At 46.3% G+C, this 18,658-nt stretch overlaps 1 protein-coding gene across 2 annotated transcripts in view; it reads right to left on the bottom strand.

Moving 5' to 3' along the window:
• The window catches only part of LOC137570549 (phospholipid scramblase 2-like), a 154,966-nt gene extending 143,406 nt beyond the window's left edge, over positions 1-11,560 (bottom strand). Inside the window, exon 1 of one of the 2 annotated variants that reach the window (XM_068279245.1) lies at positions 11,504-11,560. The gene's annotated coding sequence lies outside the window, so the exon portion shown is untranslated. The remainder of the gene's footprint in view (positions 1-11,503) is intronic. The other variant, XM_068279246.1, reaches the window with a different exon arrangement.
• Positions 11,561-18,658: the final 7,098 nt, after the last annotated feature.

Raw genomic sequence — 18,658 nt, 5'->3', positions numbered from 1 at the left:
GCCCCGGGGAGTTTGGGGGGATTTAGATAGTTTATAGCGGCGGGGATGCGGCGGTTTAGTTAGGGATAACATATTAAACATATTTTTTAAATAAAAATACTTTTTTTTAGAGACTTCAGAGTCTCTTTAAAAAACACTACCTATTGCGATTAGCGATAGCGATTTGGAGTGGGTTCCAGGCCTCAATGCCAAGTTCTGGGATCTCAGCAGTAAAGTTCACAATCTACAATTATGATAGGATTATGGGCTAATGACAGGCAGAGCTCATAAGTACAGTAAATCTGTATGCAGGACTTGTATATGTGCTCACTGGTAATATTACAGTGAGCACATGTTGAAGTCCTGCATACATCAATTAGTGAAGGTGCATAGCATAGGATATTGCATGTAGTGTGTGGGCGACTAGTCGACCAACTTTCCATCAACCATACTGAAGTGGATTCCTTAATAAGGTTGATCGCTTTGTCGATTGAATAAGAATCGGTGGATGTATGGCTACCTTAACACTTTTAAGGGGCCCATACACTGGTCGATTTCAGCCATCGATCAAATCGATCAGAAATCGATGGCCGATCAATCAGCCAATCAATAAATTTGATCTGACAGGATAGAAAATCTAGGCAAGCAGCAGATCGATAGCCCATAGAGTTGCACTGGATCTAATGGTGCAATAATGCATTTAGATTTTCAATAGATTTCCAATAGATTTCATTCTGAAATCTATTCCAGCGTGTGGCACACATCAGCTAGATTACTGTAAGATTTGATCTGACAAGCATCTGACAGAAATATATCTGATGGCCGAATCTACTGCAAATCTATCAGTGTATGGCCACCTTTAGCCATAGACCATGCACAAGCAGTGTTCTCCCCAGGGTCTTTTAGCCAGGTGCTCCACCCAGCTAATTTTGGTAAGCACCTGGTTGTCATCGGCTCATCTCCTACTATGCTGTAAGTTGCACCAGCCCTGCATTCCCCCATCGTGCCCCACCCGGCTACTTTTTCATGCCACCTGGCTTGTAAAAAAAATCTCTGGGGAGGACGCTGAAGCATGTAGATAAGGCGTTTGAAGTCTGGTCAAATGGGCTGCATGCTTGTTTTAGGTGAGTGATTCTACTGACAAGTAAAAAAAGAAGAAGACAGCCAGGCATTTTTAACCTTCTGAGCGTTACGACGCTCAGGAGGTTTTGCTAGCCTAAGTCTGCCCCACTAAAACTAATAGGTTATCCGGCTGTATAAGATCATAGTTAGCACTAGGCTAGCTAGTACATGTAGTCGCCTGAGGCTAATAAACCCTCTTGAGCAGCATGTTCATTAGTTAAGCGCTGCCTATTCAAGTGAATGGTAGTGCTTGTTTCATACTTTTTACCATCATTCGCGTGAACACCACATTTTGATCCCGATTTTCCCATTGTTTCAGCCAACCCTGGAAGCAACATGCAACTTCAAGAGTCATTTAGCACTGCATCTCCATGTTCCCCTGCGGGGGTGAACAGAAACACTGCAGACAGCCACCAAATGCTTTTCTGCACACTTGCAGAAAAGCATTTGATCAAGATGCTGCGGGGCGCACAGCAGTCGCCAGCATGAACCGGCCCTAAAACTCCCACAGAAAGGTAGTCGGGTAGACCATGGACACACCTGTCTACATGTGCAAAATATATACCATTCATAACTGCATATATGAAATGGGAGGCTGCAGCAGGAAACTAGAGCTACTGGGAGAAACACACAAACAGGAGACCTTCTGTGAGGTTTTTATTCCTGGTTGAAGAACACCTCCAGCGTGCTACATAACAAATTTACTGTGTGCCTTATGTTACGATAAAGCAGACCATACACTAGTAGATTTGACCATCGTTGTACAGCAGGTTCAATCACTGTGAGGAGGAGACCCGCCGCATGAAGTTAATACCCCGGATGATACGTGCCAGCCGGACAGGTGAGCGTACTGTTGCCAGCTGGGATGGAGGGGGGGGGGGCAATTACTCCCCATTTTTACCACCTGCATGCAGTATAAGAGCGTACCTGCACAATCTGTTCACAGTATTCAGAATCAGAATCAGAATTTATTTCGCCAAGTACAACAGAGTTATACCCGGAATTGATTTTGGCACAACAGGGTCGGTGGTGGTACAGTAGAAATACATACAGTAGATATACAGTATATACATAAAGTGCATACTGATACATACAGTAGGTTCAGTGCTTATGCAGGCATAAAAATATAAAGCATAGATAGAGAGGGATACATAAGGGATAGACCAGGAGAAGGACCAGGGGGTAATCCGCTGCCGTACATGGCACTCAAAACGCTTCTGCAGCGATACTTTGAATCGGATGCCCGGGTCCGACCTGGGAAGAGAGAGAGAGAGAGGCGAGTGAAGAAAGAAGGTGAAAAAAGAACAGTGAGAAGGAGTCCCCTTCGAATTACAGTGTGACCTGGCCGATTAGTGTCCTGATGGCTGGTTTTGCACTGGAGATCTGGGCATTGCGGACTGGTCGGATCGTGGAGGGGCTGTTGCGATGGTATGGCTGCGGATCCGGGTGGTCCAGGACCCGGAGCATAGCATGCCCAGGCTCTCCAGGACGAGGAGAGCAGGGGGAACTTCCCTGACCTCCGGCGCAGGTGAGCCACAAAGGGAAGGGGGGAAAAGAGTTTGGAGAGCCGGAGCCCTGCGTGCCGAGGCGTCCTACCCAGGCGCCATCTTGTTGTTATATATGTTCTGTTCACAGTATTCAAAAACTGTTGGACTTCATACTACATGGAAGTGGCAAAATTGTCCAAATCAAAATTGCATGTGTGTACCAGGCTTTAGATGACCAAGAGGTTAGTAATCCTGCCTTGTATGCAGATTAAATGGAGCTAAATACACTTCCTGATGAATTTGATTGGCCCTATTCCAAACCACGTACAATTTGCATGAGGTCTACATGCAGGCCAGACATATTAGCATCTCATTGACTGTCTCAAATAAGATTTTTCGGAATATAAGACGCACATAGGGTTAGAGGGAAAAAAATCAGGGGAAAAAATGTATACAGTATATACTAAACCTGGTGCGTCCATGTTCCAGGAGCGTCTTGTACATGTTCTCCCCCATTGTCCTCCTGTGTCCACTATGTGTCCCTTCCTGTCCTCCTGTGTGTGTCATCCCTTCCTGCCACCTTGTGTGGTCCTCCTGCACCATGTGTCCCCTCCTGTCCTGTGGGTGTCCTCCAGCCCCCTCATGTGGTCCTCCAGTCCCCTTGCGTCCACTCCTGTCCCCCTGTGTGTGTGTGTGTGTCTGTGTCCCCCTTGTGTGTGTTTCAGTGTCCCCCCTTCACCCCCGTGTGGTCCTCCAGTCGCATGTGTGGTTCCCCCCCCCCCCCCCATGTGTCCGCTCCCCCTTAACAGAAATTACGGCCGAGCAACTCACCTTCCTATGGATTCCAGCGCTGTGTGGTCCTCCATCTCCAGCATGACATCGCTACACCTGTAAAAGAAAAGTTAGTGGCAGAGCGGCTCACCTACCCAGCGGCAGTGATCTGTAGACATCTCGCGTACCGTGCGGCTTCCCCTAGTGACGGCTCCTGTTAATGACTCGTTAAGTGATGGGGAATGACTCACTGAATCATTAACAGACTCCTGTTAATGATTCAATGAGTCATTTCCCATGACTCAATAAACATTAACAGGAGCCGTCACTACTGGAAGCTGCCCGGTACGCGAGATGTCTGCAGATCACTGCCGCTGGGTAGGTGAGCCGCTCTGCCACTAACTTTTCTTTTACAGGTGTAGCGCTGACATGCTGGAGATGGAGGACCACACAGCGCTGGAATCCATAGGAAGGTGAATTGCTCTGCCGTCATTGTTGCCAAGGGGGAGCAGAGACATGCTGGGGGCAGGTGGACCACACAGGGGGACAAGGCAGGGAGTCCCCGACAATGCGGCGGCTCCTATCGGCAGGGCGTTCTGAAGTCAGGGATTCCCTGCCTTTGGAATATAAGACGCAGGAACTTTTTCTCCCCATTTTTGGGGGAGAAAAAGTGAGTCTTATATTCCGAAAAATACGGTAACAGTTAGGGCCAGTGCACACCAAAAACCGCCAGCGGATCAGCAAACGCTAGCAATTTGCTTTTCAAAGTGATTCTAGGCATGTTTAGAGAGATTTTCTAAACAAGCCTAGCGTTTTTTGGAGCGTTTTTGTGTAGCAGCTTCTATATTTTGTTACTGAACAGCTTCTGTAACAAAACTGCTTGGAAAACCACTCTGACCTAGCGTTTTGTTTATAGAGGTTTTCCACTTTACTATACTTAACATTGAGGCAGAAACACCTCAGAAATCTTAAAAATGCTGCAGGACCCGAGTCGCTGTGGTGTGCACCAGCCCATTGCAATACATTAGCCAAGCATTCCCCCCCACCCCCCCCAAAAGCGTTTTAAAAAACGCTCAGAACCGCTCTTGGTGTGCACCAGCCCTATGGCCTCTTCTCCATGAACAGTTGAACTTTGTGCTTAGCAAGCAGTAGTGAGCAGTTGCCAAGCAGTAGTGCGAGTTTGAGAGGCATTTCACCGCTTATCAACTGTCCGTGGAAAAGAGGCCATACACTTATAGATTTGCAGCAGATTCAACCGTCAGATTTCTGTCAAGTCGAATGTATCTGATGAATCTTTCTGATGTGTGCCACACACACTAGGAACAGATTTCCAATAGATTTCAGAATTAAATATATTGGAAATCTATTGAAAAATCGATCTAAATGCATTATTGCACCATTAGATCGAGTTGAGCTCTATGGGCCATCGATCTGTTGCCAGCAGCAGATCGACCTAGATTTTCCATCCTGTCAGATAGATCAAATCAATAGAAATTGCCTGCAAATCTATTGATTTGCTGATTTGAAAGAATAGATTTCTGATTAATCGATTCTATAGAATAGATCGATCGCTGAAATCGAACAGTGTATGTGCCCCTTAACCACTTCACATCCAGACCTTGATTCCCACTTATGGACCAGAGCAGTTTTGACAGTTTAGCTATGTCCTTATTTCATCAGCAATAACTGTATACCTACTTATGACACAGAAATGAAATATATATTGTTTTTTTTCAAGACAAACTAGGCTTTCATTGTATGCCATTTTTCCCTTCAACAATTTTGTTTTCTGGGAATTTCAACGGTAATAAAAGGAAGAAAAATAGAAAAAAACAAAAACAAAAAAAATGTATTTCTCAGTTTTACCAATTCCAGTTTAAAAATAAAAAGTGCTACTCTAGATGAACACAAATTTTGTTTGGCTATTCTTACCGCTCATCACAAAACTTAGATTATGTTTCTGTCACAATTTATGGTGAAGATATTGGATTCTGAAATAATGCTACAGAGTGTATTTTTCACTATGAACTGAGAAAATAAAAGTATTTTTAATGATACAAATCAATCTCATTAGCTCAGGAAACCTATATTCCCATTCACCAATTAGTGCTGCATCAGATAGTGCCAGAAATGTGCACAGGCGCAAGCCCAATCCTGCACAGCTATGCTTCTGCTACAAGACATATATCTACTGACTCGAAGCTTAGATGAAGTCACAGAGGATGTAGATATACTGTAGTGGTGAATAAAGTGGTTAAGATACATATCTCTCCAACAGAAAACCTCTAAACATCTGTTTACATTTTATAATTATGTAATTCAGTTGCCCTCACGTTTTCCTGTGCCAGTTGCAGTGAGGCAAAGGGCAGCAAGGGAGAAATATTACGGTAGTATGAAATAAATCCCACAGAAGTTCTTATACTTGCCCACACTAAAAAAAATGGATCTGATAAGTTTTTTTTTATACTCTACAGTTATTCACACTTGTTAGTGTTTTCTAGCTCGTATATCTCTAACCAAAACACTGCATTACAGTATTCCCCCACCTAGGGTTGCCACCCAGCCGGAATCTGGCCGGCCCGGCCAGAAAAAACATTTAAAATCCGGCACCGGAATAAAAGTTTCACCGGCACGTCATCTGCCGGTAAAATTAGCCCAAGCAGGCTCCCAGCTGTGCAACCTGCAGACAGATCTCCCTCTCCTCTCCTTGAATTGGCTGGCCAGGCACTGCCAGCTAATCACCAGTGAGGATTCTGGGGAAGAAGGGGGAGCCTAGCGAGTAAGAGAAAGTCTGTGTGAGCTGGACTTCTCTGAACAGCATGAGTCTTCTGAGTTGTCCTCCTGGCCTAATTACGTGAGTCAGCTGCTCAGCTCACAGTCACAGGCTCACACTACACTGTGCAGAGGGAGAGAAACAAACTAAGGCCTAGTGCACACCGAGCGGTTTTTGGAGCGATCCGCCGGCCGCATCCGCCTGTAAAAATGCTTGGCTAATGTATTGCAATGGGATGGTGCACACCGGCGGTTTGAGGTTTTTGCCCAGCCGCAAACGTGCCTCCTGCTGCACGCATGCGGTTTGCAGAAGCGTTTCGTCCTCAATGTAAAGTATAGGAAAAACGCAAACCGCTCTGAAAAACGCTACTTCAGAGCGGTTTGCCAGGCGTTTTTGTTACAGAAGCTGTTCAGTAACAGCTTTTACTGTAACAATATGTGTAATCTGCTACACAAAAAACGCACCCAGGACCGCTAGGTATGTTTAGAAAACCTCTCTAAGCATACCTAGAATCGCTCTGAAATCAGCTCCCAAAACCGCTAGCATATTGCGGATCTGCTAGCGGTTTTGGTGTGCACTGGGCCAGACAGAGGAACGGAAGAGTTCAGCTGAGAAGGCAAAGAAACGTCTTCAGCAGAGCCAGCACATAATTAATGTGCTGCTGTCTGTGTGAGCTGGAATGTGTAGGAGAGGACTCTGACTGACTCTGTGCAGTGAAAAACAGCAATGAGCCAGCCCAGCCCCCAGGCAGCAGCCAGCAGTGTCAAGAGAGGAGAGAGGTCCCCCAGATGACTTGTCACAGCTGAAGTGCTGTGAGGAAGCAGGTAGCAGAATACACACAGGTAGCAGAATACACACAGAAGTGTCTCTCTCCCCCTCTATCTCAACCCTTCTCTCTCTATCCCCTGCAGTGCTGGGACAAGGCTTCCCAGCACCAGAGGCAGAGATTCCAAAGTGCCCCCCCCCCCCCCCCCCGACTAGACGTGTACTCAATACTGCAGTGCACTCAATCTAAACTCACTTCACAAAATGGAGAGTTAGATTGAGGGCACTGCTGTATTGAGAACACATCTAGTAATAGGCAGCTATTTGATGTGATGTGTGTCTGTCTGTGATTCTCTCTGTCTGTCCCTTTAAAGCCCCCTTCCCCCCCACCATGCCTGCTTCCTTTCAGGCATCTACATGACAACAGCTGGTCTCGGCCTTCCCTTTGCGCTGTCCAGTCATCTGTGGGCAGGGTCTGGCATTCACTTAAAGGAAAACTTAAGTCAAAAAAAAAAAAATGACATTTACTCACCTGGGGCATCCCTCAGCACCCCGAAGCTGGATGGTGCCCTCGCAGCCCCGCTCCGATCGTCCTGTCCCCGCCGGCGGCTACTTCCGGTTCGGCGACAGCCGCCGACAGGCTGGGAACGCGGCTGATTTTCCGCGTTCCCAGCCGCTGCTATCACCCTCTATGCTGCTATAGCGTCTATATATACGCTATAGCAGCATAGAGGGTGATAGCAGCGGCTGGGAACGCGGAAAATCAGCCGCGTTCCCAGCCTGTCGGCGGCTGTCGCCGAACCGGAAGTAGCCGCCGGCGGGGACAGGACGATCGGAGCGGGGCTGCGAGGGCACCATCCAGCTTCGGGGTGCTGAGGGATGCCCCAGGTGAGTAAATGTCATTTTTTTTTATTTGACTTAAGTTTTCCTTTAATGCTAGCAGGGGGTCGTTCTCCTGTTCAGTCCAGCAGCATCTCACATAACACGTGCAGTGTTTTTGTCCATAGGCAACTCTGCAGGAAGCCGACACCAATTCTGTTCCTGCGGAAGCCGTCTTCCTGCTGTTGCCTAGCAACCCAATGCCATAGCCTTGCCTATCATCTCTCTGATGACAGCGCGGCTGTTACAGCTCCGGACAGAAGGGCCAGATAGATAGAACAGGTGTGGACTGGAGAGGGTAGTTTGATGAGAGAGATCACAGCGCAGGGCAGATGGGGAGCGCCCAAAGGAATGGTACAGAATGGGAGGGCGAGTGCAGAGGAGTGCGCCCTCTAGGGGAAGCGCTCAGAGGCTGCAGCCTGCCCAGTCTCTGCCTCGTCCCGGCCCTGATCCCCTGTCTCTCTCTTCCCCCCCCTCTCTCTCTCTCACCCCCCTCCCTCTCCCCCCCCTCTCTATTCTCCCCCTCTCTCTCTCTCTTGCCCCCGCCCTGTCCCCCCCAACCCTCCATCAGCCCCATCTTCCCTTCCAAACTCGTAAAGTGCCCATTAATGATACAGTTCTGCGTCTGATCGTTTCTGTGATAATCAGGCAGAAACGATTGGTCATACCCATTAAAGGACAAATTCCCATTAGCAAATTCGATAGGATCATTCCAAAACTGATCAACTTGGCTACCAGTTATTCAGTTCAGTTATTCAGTCATTAATGGGGCAGGGCCAATTACATCAGATCAATTACCGCATTGATTGGAAATGATCAGTCATATAAATGTATCATTAATGAACACCTTTAAAGTGAACACCTTTAAAGTGTACCTTAGAAAAAAAATTGCCCCTAGGGGGGACTTTCCTCGGGAGGGAATAAGCCTTTGGATATTAAAGAGGCTTCCCCTATCCTCCGCAGTAGAGGGGATTCAGCACTGTGACCCCCCCAAGATCTCCTTGTTGGCACGTGCACTAGTGGCTTCCCGCTCAGGTTTTGCCAGAAATAGCCGAGCCCAATTGGGTCTGACCTGTTTTGCAGGTGACTGCGCAGTAGAGCAGACCTGATCGGGCTCGGCTATTTTCACTAGAGCCCAAGTGGAAAGCTGCTACTGCGCGCAGTGGCAGCGGGGGTCCCAGCATAGTATCAGGCTGACCAAGGAGGACGGAGGAAGCGTCATTAGGATTCAGAAGCTTCCCTTTCCCGAGGTAAGTACCAACCATGGGCAATTTTTAACTATTTAACAAAAGGTGTTTACTTTTGTAATGTTTAATTTTTCTTGTGCTATTTTTAAAAAAGGGTCGTAGCAAACCCCTCCCACTTTTAGGCCACACCCTCCAGGCTACACCCCCAAACCAGTATTTTCCCCGTCAAAAGGTGGCAACCCTACCCCCACCTACACCAGTTTGATTACATTCCTTGCACATTTACAAGGGGGATGAGGCACAGACACATCTGGCTTAAATCACCCAACTACACTAAATTCCACACACAGGAGCTCCACCCAGCACAGAGATGTAATCACTACAAAACACAAAGAGCTCCACCCTTTGCAATCCAGGAAACCAGCATTGAAATAGAAGCAGCCTTCAGCCACAATTACGATCATAACAGACCGCAGTCACTGCAGATACAAAATGTTCCTGTTGCCTTCATGCCATTTACAGTGCATGTTGGGTTTTGTTGTCAATAGCAACCTTTTTTTAACCATTTAGGCCACTAGGGCAGATTAAAGTTAAGACGAAAAAAAATATAATCGTTTCCCAGAGAAACCAATCAGGTTTGGTTACCTTACGGTAGACCTAGGCAACTCCTTCAGTTTTCACTAAACCAAATTTCAGGCCCACAAGTGATCTTAGCAGTAGGATCTTCACTGTAAACTGTCAAACTTACATTTTGTTAGCAACAGATTGATTTAGCACACCTCTGATGCACTGAAAGTCAGGTTATTCCTCCCTACAAACAATACAGACACATAGCAGGTAGTAATCTCTGCGACACACCTATCTGGTTTATTTTTCAGTGGACACAGCAATTCCAAATCTTGTGCACAACTAGCCGTTTTCCATGTGTTTTGGCACAGTTTGTGTGTGTGTGAGTGTGAGAGAGAGTGTGTGTGTGTGAGAGAGAGTGTGTGTGTGTGAGAGAGAGAGTGTGTTTGTGTGTGAGAGAGAGTGTGTGAGTGTGTGTGAGAGAGAGTGTGTGTGTGTGTGTGAGAGAGAGAGTGTGTGTGTGTGTGTGAGTGTGTGAGTGTGTGTGTGTCAATCACCACATTGGTACCCAATAACTTTCCCATTGACTTTAACCCAAACACAGTGATAAGAATGCACCAGACATGGAGTTTGGACCTGAATCAAAACCCACTAATAGAAACGCTACCACGATTTACATAACTGCTGGCATCCATGTTTTTCATTTTGCAAAGAGACGCAGAAAGTAGCAAAGCGGGTACTATGGAAACAAGCCTTAAATGACCCCTGAAGTGAAAGTGATATGTGGTTGCCATATGTATTTCCTTTTAGGCAATACCAGTTGCCTGGCTATCCTGCTGACCCTCTGTCTCTGAAGTTTGGTACAAACAATTATAATTGACCAATCAATTACCAATTTTACCACCTCCCCATAGTAGTATGAGGGTTTACCTACACAGTCTTTTCATAGCATTGAATATACGATGACCCTCATACTACAGGGAGGTGGGAAAATTGGTCAGTGATTAGCCAATCATAATTGATAGTGTGTACCAGGCTTAAAGGGAAGGTCAGAGGTATTTAAAAATAAAAAAAATCCACTTACCTGGGGCTTCTTCCAGCCCCTGGCATCCGTCCTGTGCCCAGGCCGCTAAGCTCCAATGGCTCCCGGTGGAGAATCTGACCTTGCCAGGTCGGCTTCTGCTTCGACTTCCTCTGCACTCCAGCGTGCAGTTCACTGGTCGCGCTGACGTCATCTGGACAGTTCTGCTCCTGTGCTGTACAGTCCAGATGACGTCAGCGTGACTCTGAGCCGCTTGCGCAGGCGCAGTAGGAATCCTGCGCGGGAGGGGACCCAGGACCACCAGCAGTGAGCAGAGCTGCAGCGAGGGCACAGAATGGCTAGCAGGGGCTGGAGGAAGCCCCAAGTAAGTGGATTTTTTTTATTTTTAAATTGCTTGGATGTGTCCTTTAATACTTTAAGCCATAGACCCTGAACAAGCATGCAGCAGATCAGGTGTTTGACACTTGTCAAATCTGACAATATTAGCTGCATGCTTGTTCCAGGTGTGTGATTCAGACACTACTGCAGCCAAAGCGATCAGCAGGGCTGCCAGACAACCGGTATGGTTTAAAGCGGAACCTAAAAATTGTAAGAATAAAAAAAAAAAAAAAAAAAGTGACAAAACAGTCTCCAGGTAATTCCAAAGCGGTTGCTAAGGTCAATTCTTGCATTAGTGGAAACCCATCACTGCACAGACCTGATCACAGGAAAACAGCAGCAACAGGTCCGAGTAGCTCAGAGAGACACAAGAGCCTTGCATATATTCTATGCCAGAGAAGCACGCCGAGTAATCACAAATGCTCCTCCACCTGCTAATCCAGCAGCGATGTAATGAGCCAGCTGCAATCACATGGGATGCAGCATAATGAGAGCCATATGCCTGCAGGTATATCTTCTGCTACCGACAGCCCAGCCTCAGCTCATCACTCACCTGTCCCGGTGCGCAGCTCAGATGATCGCTCTCCTCTGTCTAGTACTACAGTAAATAGCCAGGCATGTGTGAGCTGCAGGTTAGAGCCGAGAGGAGTCCGCACGTCACTTGGAGGAGGAGAGAACAATCAAAATAGAAACATGAAGGTAGGGAACACACTTGACTGTCTCCATGCACGATTTCTGCACAGAAAAACTGAGAACTCATGTTAATCAATGGGCTAGTTCACACTTAAAGAGGAACCTCAGCCTAAACAAACATACTGTCATTAAGTTGCATTAGTTATGTTAATTAAAATAGATAGGTAATATAATCTCTTACCCACCCTGTTTTAAAAGAACAGGAAAATGTTTGATTTCATGAGGGCAGCCATCTTTTTGGTTGAAAGGAGGTGAAAGGGAGCATGAGACACAGTTCCAACTGTCCTGTGTGCTGATCACCTCTCCCAGTTGCTAGGCAACGTGAATAACAGCATAGGAAATCCTATCATGCTTTGCACAGCATCAGGGAAAAAAAGCCCGGGCAGTTTTCTATGATGGGTGGAGCTTAGCTAAAAATGCAGCTAAAAATGATGCTTTGCTAAGAAAAACAAAGTTCTGATGCTATGAAACTGTTAAAGAAACATCAAGCCTTTTCAGTTCTGCTGAGTAGATTTTTAGTCCGGAGGTTCACTTTAATTTGTTGTTCGCACGCAGAAAGAAAACATTCTGCATGATGACTCAGCACATTTTGTCAGTTTTCTCTATCAATTACTTTAGCTGCTGTGAAAAAACGTGCACGTTTTCCTGCATAGAAACACACTTGGTGAGCAGAAAAAGTATGCAGAAAACTGAAAGACAAGTGTGTTCCCTGCCGAAGAGTGGCGAGCGAATCTGTATTGTTAAAATCGCACAAAAGTAAACTCTTCCCCTCTGTCACAATTTCGCCGCTCCTCGCCGCATTAAAAGTAGTCAAAAACAGTTTTAAAAAGTTTGTTTATACACAAACAAAATGGCCACCAAAACAGGAAGTAGGTTGATGTACAGTATGTCCACAAATAGAAAATACATCCATACTCAAGCAGGCTGTATAAGGCTTTCCTTTTGAATCTCAAGAGATCATTTGTGTGTTTCTTTCCCCCTGCAGCTCTCACCCACTGAAGAGTTACAGGCTGATTGTTTCTTCCTGCAGACAGCTCTGCCCGTGTCTGTAATTCCTCAGCATGTGACTCCTTTCTCAACAGAGGATTCATCCAGCTTGTAAAAGATAAGAGAGCAGAGAAAAGCTGGCTAATGTAAATAACACACACACATGGGAGTGTGGGTAGAGGGGCCTGGAGGGGGGCGTGCATAGCAGATCAACACTGAAGAGTTGGCAGCCTTCCAGACACAGGGCGACAAGTCCGACAGGGGAAAGATACATTGATTTATTACAGAGACGGTGATAGTAGAAAGTGCTGCAGTAAGCCAGAGCACATTAGAATAGGTTTAGGAACTTGTAGGATGGTAGAAAACAGGATGAAATTTTTGTTACAGAGTCTCTTTAATTCAGCTTGGAATTGGCCAATCATTAATTATTATTTAGTATTTATAGAGCACTGACATCTATATTGTATATTGTTTTGTCGCTAACTGTAACTGTCCAGATACATACAATTGAAGTCTAGTTTGAAAAACATCACCAATACCAATAGATGTTCATTTGATAAAATGCACAGAAATAGAAAACACAAGGAAGAGGTCTCTGCCCTTACAAGTATAAGTACAATCTAGATCAGCGCTGGGCAAACGACGGCCCGTGGGCCCTATCCGGCCTGCATGCACTGTAAATTGCTAGGTGGACAGATTCCTCTCTTCCCACTCTCCCTCCCTGCAGAGTCGCGAGCAGGTGATAAGCATGGGTTAACACTCACCTAATTGCCACTTCCAGTGTCGTGTCTTTATGGCATAGTGGGGTGGAGTAGATGAAGGGGTAAGCGGATGAGGCAGTGAGGTTTAAAGGGGTTCTGTGAAGTGCTGAACAAAACACAAACTGACCTCTGTCCTACGATTATCTGTTCCCGGTTTAATGATTCCTCTAACGAGACTGCGGCTGCGCGGCTGTGCACGTGCTCGCTCCCGCTCGCGTCTCCAGGAACTTACTGCACAGTATGTGAAAACTTCGTACTGCGTCTGTGCAGTAAGCTCCCGGAAACGCGAGTGGGAGCGCACACTATTTGTCAGACAAATAATTGAACGCTGCCGGTGGCGGGTAACGGGTGATTGTAGCAGGATGGCGGAGGACATGACAGCTACAGGGGGCTGATAGAAGCCCCAGGTAAGTGTCAGTTTTTGATTTATTCAACACCCCACAGACCCCCTTTAAAGGGAACCTGATGTGAGAGCGATATGGAGGCTACCATATTTATTTCCTTTTAAACAATACCAGTTACCTGGTTATCCTCTGCCTCTAATACTTATAGCCATAGACCCTGAACAAGCATGCAGTAGATCAGATGTTATTGTCAAATCTGACAAGATTAGCAGCATGCTTGTTTCTGGTGTGATTCAAACCCTGCTGCATCCAAATAGATCAGCAGGGCTGCCAGGCAACTGGTATTGTTTAAAAGGAAATAAATATGGCAGCCTCCATGTATTTCTCACTTCAGATTTCATTTACATAATACCTATGACAAATTATAGGCTTGTTTGAACACGTGTGTCTTAAAGGATACCCGAGGTGATGTGACATGATGAGATAGACATGTGTATTTACAGTGCCTAGCACACAAATAACTATGCTGTGTTCCTTTTTTTCTTTCTCTGCCTGAATGAGGTAAATATCAGGTATGTAAGTGGCTGACTCAGTTCTGACTCAGACAGGCAGTGACTACAATGTGATCCTCACTGATCTGATAAGAAATTCCAACTATAAAACACTTTCCTAGCAGAAAATTGCCTCTGAGATCAGGAAAGAGATAAAAAGGATCAGTAGTTCATAGATTTTAGCTCTGTCATACTTCAATGAATGTGTCATTGAGCAAAAACAATAAAACAGTTAAAACTTCAAAAGTAGATTTAAACATAAAATAAAACTGTGGAATAACTTAAAAAGTTATTTTTAGGAGAAGGAAGATAGATCCAATCGTTTATTTCATTAGTTTATCTTCACCTTGGGTGTCCTTTAAGGGTGCGTTTGAACATTTTTAGGCTTGTAGCAAGACGGACAGACTGTGGGAGAGGTGACACTCATTAGGATGTGAGAGTGAGAGGAGGTGAATTACTTTGATTTAGGCTGCTTGCACGCCAAGACGTTACAGGCGCACGTTAGTGCGCCTGTAACGCTCCCCCAACGCACAGAAATGTAACACAAGTGGGCTGTTCACACAGCCCACGTTGCGTTACATGTAACGCTGCACGTTCTGTGCAAAGTGCAGCATGCTACGGCGTTGGAGCGGCTATAGCCGCGTTAGACTGTTTGCACATGCGCAGTGGGGGGCGGAGGAGGCGGGGAGAGCCAGCTACAGTAGCCGCGCACATGGCTACTTAATATTCACTGCACTGGCGGGCGCTGATTGGCCGGCGGGACCACGTGATGCGGAGTGTCTCACTCCGCATCACGTGGTCCCACTGGCCAATCAGCGCCACTCTGGGAGACATTATAGGACTCGAGCCGCCTAACGCGGCTCACTCTACCGTCGGCTCTTGCAGCACCATACGTTGTGTTAGGTGCACGTTATGCGACCTTAACGTGCCACCTAATGCAACGTCTTGGTGTGCAAGAAGCCTTAATCTAAAATGATCTATTAAACCCTTTATGAATGAACAATAAATGGATGATTGATTTCAGACAGTTAATTGATTGAAAGCATAATTAAGCACGCACATTTTCTGTCGAACAAGTAGAGCGGGGGAGATGTAAAGTTTTCAGTGATGCTGTAATACATCTTGCTAATGTTTACTTACAATTCCTCCATTCCCTGTTTAAGCTGACATTTTTATATCTTAAAAAACACAAAAAAATGAGACCTCTTTAAATCTGTATGAATCTGTAGTACTGTATTTCTTTCCTGTCATAAAACCCTTAGTGCATCTGTGGGGCATGAGTTCTCATTCTCCACTGTGATAAAAGCAGCAGGACTTGTCTGACCTGTTGCTGCTCAATACTCCAGGTAGAAATTAGTCAAACTTTCCAGTGATGATTCATTCTTTGTCTTCTGCATGTGTCACCTGACTGCAAACAGAGGGTGGGTGGCCTTTATTTCTGTCACATTTCACAAATCCAGTATTTTTTGTGTACATCATGGGTAAATAGTGATCTACCAGTAGATTGCAAAGGACCTTTGTGTAGATTGTGCACATTTAAGTGCTGCACGTGGTTTCTGAAATATCTCTATCTATCTATCTATCTATCTATCTATCTATCTATCTATATATATATATATATATATATCTATATCTAATGATGTATGAGCAGATCGAGCAAAAGACAGATCACTCTCTGATTGACTCTGTAGGGATGCTCAAATCCGAATTCGGGTGAAACCGGGATAGTTGCTATCTGTATTTCACCCAGATACATGTGCGGGCTGGGCGGGGGGTTCAAGCTTATCTATCTGACGTCTTCTTCGGTCCCTACCTCGGCACCTCCCACGATGCGTTCCACGCGCGTCACGTGATTACAAACACTTCGTCCTTCAACCCGGAAGGAGAAAGTGTTTGTACTCACGTGACCACCGCGTGGACCGCATCGTGGGAGGCGCAGAGGGATGGACCGAAGAAGACGTCAGATAGGTAAGCTTGACCCCCCACCCAGCCCGCACAGGTATCTGGGTGAAATCCGGATAGCAACTATCCGGGTTTCACCCGAATTCATATTTGAGCATCCCTACTAATCTGGTCAGAGTGAGATCTGTTGGCTGCCCATACACTGCAGGCCGATTCCCAATCAACTTCAGCTTGAAATCTCTCAGAAACTGGCCCCAAAATGTTAGGTCTCCCAATCCCGCCCCTTCCTCCCGCACATACCACGTGGCATGTATGTCTAATGTCACCTGGCAGCCCTTGGGGAAGATGGTGGAGGAGCCTGGAAAGTCGTCACAGCTGGACAGTGATTTTTACAACGTACAGGCGTCGCGTTAATCGTTACCACATCGCACGTCGTTATGGCCGCCCACCTGATCAACCACGTTGGATCGAGCTTTTCCAGCTTGCTCGATCGATTACATTTGAGCGATTTCGGACTGATATTGTTGATTAGGCATGCTTGTTGCGGCACCGTTTTTCATCGAATTAAAAAAATTAACAAATCAGATGGTCAATCGGACCACAATATCGGTAGATGTATGGACAGCAATGTGAACAATGCCTTGTTCACATTGCGTTCCGTTCCCGTGTCCGCATTTGGCTTTTTTTGAGGCGAATCTTATTTCCGATTCCCGGCGATTACCTGCAGGATGTTTTTTTATTGTGAACCTCTTTTCTAAGGTTTAGCCAAGCGATTGCGTTTTCACACTTCCTGAAGTCAGTCAGGAAGTGAACTCTTTAACCCAGAAAACAATGTATTTATTCTTAAAAACGTGAATGCAAATCTCTGCACAAAGCAATTTTGTGAGCTTTTGCATCTTTCCTATACCCGCCATTGAGGCAAAATCGCCTAAAAAATGGCCCATGCACCGCTTTTCTGAGCGTAGCGGAAACAAACTGCTCAGATGTGAACTGTCTCATAGAGAATAATGGTGTAAGCGCTTTCAGGGCGATTTTAAAAAATTACCAGCGCTTAAAAAAATCAAAAAACGCCTCTAGTTTGAACGAGCAGTGTTGCTCGAATGCACCCAAATTGGATTTGAGTGCATTCGAATTAGGGTCAAATCCAGATTCGGCCGTGATCACGACCATAGAATTTGATTCTAATTCAAGCCGTGATCACGAATTGAATCCGGATCACGAGTCGTGATCAGTGGTGCTCACCGCCAGGTCGTGATCACGCTTACGCGTGGATTCACGACCATTTTGACGCATTCCGCCTCGGACACGCTAAGCCGTGAATAGATTTTCAACCACGAAAATCTACTTCGGCTTCGCGTGAATGCGGACAGAAATCCGCATTCACGCTCGTGAAACCCGGGGCTGAAGTCGTGGTTTGCGGAAATGCGTCAAACTATGCGGAAGTGACACATTGCAGGCCAATCAGAGTGCCCCAGCCAGGCCCTAGCAACCAATCACAGGAGGGGAGCTATGCCCTCCCCTCCTGAATATAAAGCGGCGGCCATGATGGAAAAGCTCTGTCCTTGCTACTAGACTGTGGTGCTGAGAGGATTATCTCCAGGCCATTGTTGTTTGAGCAAGTGCATTTATTGTGTTAAAAACAAAGCGTTTTTTTTGCTAACACTGCTCTTATACTGTACACAGTTAGCTAGTCAGTGAGTGATTGCTGTAGTTAGTTGTAGTCAGTGTAGTGTAGTGGGAGTGTGGGAGTCTAGTGATTATTTAACTGTGTGTAGTGCTGTGCAGGCAGGTTCAGTGCTGCAGTGTAGTGGGAGTGGGGATTATCTGTGTGTAGAGTGCAGGCAGGCAGGTTAGTGCAGCTGCAGTGTTCACTTGTATATTCCAGTGACAGTTATACACTTGTACTATTTGCAGGCAGCCAGTCACACCGCCGGCGCCGCCACTCTCTGCCAGCGCTGTTCATTCATTCTGTCAGTGACCTTGTGCCGTGCCCAGTGCCCACTGCTCGCTCGCTCGCTGGCATATGAGCATCTCATTACACAGTGTGACATCCTTGTGTGCCCACTGCATCCTTCAGTGACCTAGTTGTATATCCAGTGCCCACTGCATCCTTCAGTGACCTTGTACTGTGGCCACTGCATCCTTCAGTGACCTAGTTGTATATCCAGTGCCCACTGCATCCTTCAGTGACCTTGTACTGTGCCCACTGCATCCTTCAGTGACCTTGTGCTGTGCCCACTGCATCCTTCAGTGACCTTGTACTGTGCCCACTGCATCCAGTGATTCATTACTAGCAACATGTCTGGCAGGGTTTCGCGGGGTGAGAGGAAAGGGAGTTCAATTGCCTCAGCCACTTCTGGGACTGCTCCACGTCCAGGGAGAGGACGCCCAGCTGTACGTGGTCGTGATGCAGCAGAAAAGGGGGCAGCAAAGCCTGGGCCGAGTCAGCGGACGCCATTGTCCAAATATT

This window comes from Hyperolius riggenbachi, chromosome 4, assembly GCF_040937935.1.
Source record: "Hyperolius riggenbachi isolate aHypRig1 chromosome 4, aHypRig1.pri, whole genome shotgun sequence".
In the NCBI taxonomy this organism is placed as follows: Eukaryota; Metazoa; Chordata; class Amphibia; order Anura; family Hyperoliidae; genus Hyperolius; species Hyperolius riggenbachi.
Note: the sequence above shows the minus strand (reverse complement) of the source record. Positions and strands in the feature narration are given on the sequence as shown.